The sequence below is a fragment of the Apium graveolens genome, chromosome 7 (genome assembly GCF_009905375.1).
Source record: "Apium graveolens cultivar Ventura chromosome 7, ASM990537v1, whole genome shotgun sequence".
In the NCBI taxonomy this organism is placed as follows: domain Eukaryota; kingdom Viridiplantae; phylum Streptophyta; class Magnoliopsida; order Apiales; family Apiaceae; genus Apium; species Apium graveolens.
Window position 1 is genome coordinate 205,818,707 of NC_133653.1, and position 2,453 is coordinate 205,821,159.

General features: G+C 44.3%; 1 non-coding gene across 1 annotated transcript; it reads right to left on the reverse strand.

Moving 5' to 3' along the window:
- Positions 1-630: 630 nt before the first annotated feature.
- On the reverse strand, positions 631-737 carry LOC141675497 (small nucleolar RNA R71). The gene has a single exon (XR_012556146.1). It is a non-coding gene; the product is annotated as a small nucleolar RNA R71 (small nucleolar RNA).
- Between the last annotated feature and the right edge of the window lie 1,716 nt (positions 738-2,453).

Below are 2,453 nucleotides of genomic sequence, written 5' to 3' on the forward strand. Positions count from 1 at the left end.
TGTTTAGTTTATGTACTTACCATCATTGGTCATTAGGACTCAGTGATTAGGACGTAGTAGTTAATTACTCTTTTCGGTTGTGTTTCAGGTACTTTAGCAACGTTTATGCAAACTCGTTCTCGTGCTCGCAAGAGGACCTTAGATACAGCTGAGGAGAAAGACGAAGTTCTTGATACTCCGGAGAAGTTAGATTTTGAGGATTCGGATTCAGGAACTGAGCAGAAAGAACCAGTAAACATGGGAGATCGTATTGTTCAAGTTGATCCAGCTCTTATGGATTTTTCTCGGCCTAAAATTGATGACATTCAGTCAAGCATCCTTCATCCGGCTATTCAAGCTAACACCTTTGAAATCAAGCCGGGCACTATTCAGATGGTGCAGAATTCTGTTTCTTTTGGAGGAGCGGCAACTGAAGACCCCAACATGCACATAAGGAATTTTGTCGAGATCTGCAGCACTTTTAAGTATAATGGCGTGACTGATGAGGCTATCAAGTTGAGGCTTTTCCCATTCTCACTGAGGGATAAAGCTAAAGACTGGTTACATTCTGAACCAGCTGGGTCAATCACTACGTGGCAAGATCTTGCGCAAAAGTTTCTGGTGAAGTTTTATCCAATGGCAAAGACTGCTGCTATGAGGAGTGCTCTTACTCAATTTGCGCAGCAACCTACAGAATCTATGTGCGAGGCTTGGGAACGCTACAAGGAAATGTTGAGAAAATGTCCACATCATGGAATGCCGGATTGGATGGTAATCACTGGTTTTTATAATGGTTTGGGGGCCCAATCTCGGCCCATGCTCGATGCAGCAGCTGGAGGCGCCTTATGGGCTAAAAGCTATACTGAGGCGTATAATCTTATCGAGACGATGGCTGCAAATGAGCATCAAAACCCAACTCAAAGGATGACGTCAGGCAAGGTAGCAGGTATTCTGGAAGTTGATGCAGCCACCGCTATTGCAGCCCAGCTCCAAGCGCTATCAATGAAGGTTGATTCTCTGGCTACGTATGGAGTTAATCAAATAGCTATGGTTTGTGAGCTTTGTGCAGGTTCTCATGCTACGGATCAGTGTTCTCTTGTCAATGAATCTGTTCAGTATGTGAATAATTATCAGCGACAACAGCAGCCTGTGCCAGCGACCTATCATCCTAACAACAGAAATCATCCAAATTTCAGCTGGGGAAATAATCAGAATGCTATTCTGCCACCATATCAGCAAGGAGTGAGTAAACAGTTTAACCCACCTGGGTTCCAGCAACCACAGCAGTATGCTACAAGGCAATCATATCCTCAACAGGGAAGTGCAGCTGCACCTACTAGTGCTGATTTTGAGGAACTTAAGCTGTTGTGCAAGAGTCAGGCGGTTTCTATCAAGACCTTGGAAAATCAAATCGGTCAATTAGCCAATGCAGTGCTCAATCGTCAACCTGGCACTCTTCCCAGTGACACGGAAGTACCAGGCAGGAAGGAAGCCAAAGAGCAAGTCAAGGCTATTACCTTAAGGTCTGGAAAAGTAGCTGATGCTGAAAAGGCAAAAGAAGTCGAAGCTGAAGTTAGGGATGAAGAATCTAAGCAAAGGGAGAAAGCGGCGGAACCAAGGAAGACTACTGTTGAACACACTCTGCCTGAGGCTAATACAGGGGAGAAACAGCTCTATCCTCCTCCACCATTTCCTAAGAGATTGCAGCAACAAAAGCTGGATAGACAGTTCGGGAAGTTTCTGGAGGTGTTCAAGAAACTTCACATCAATATACCTTTCGCTGAGGCTCTGGAACAAATGCCTAGTTATGCGAAGTTTATGAAGACTATTCTTTCAAGGAAGGTGAAACTGGATGACCTTGAAACCGTTGCTCTCACGGAAGAATGCAGCGCTGTTCTGCAGCAAAAGTTACCACTAAAACTGAAAGATCCAGGAAGCTTCACCATTCCTTGCACCATTGGAAATCTAACTTTTGACAAGTGCCTTTGTGATTTGGGAGCAAGCATTAATCTGATGCCCTTGTCGATCTTTAAAAAGCTGGATCTGCCTGATCCAAAACCCACATACATGTCGCTACAATTGGCTGACCGTTCCATTACTTACCCAAGGGGCATAGTTGAGGATGTGCTTGTCAAGGTGGATAAGCTCTTCTTTCATGCAGATTTTGTTATTCTGGATTTTGAGGAAGATAAGAAGATTCCCATAATCTTGGGGAGGCCTTTCTTGGCTACTGGCCGTACCTTGATAGATGTGCAAAAAGGGGAACTTACTATGCGGGTCCAAGATCAGGATGTGACCTTTAACGTATTCAAGGCAATGAAATTCCCTACAGAAGATGAGGAGTGCTTAAAAGTGGATGTGATTGATTCTGTGGTTACGTCAGAACTCGATCACATGCTAATGTCTGATGCATTGGAAAAGGCCTTAGTGGGGGAATTTGACAGTGATGATGAAGATAGCAACGAGCAATTACA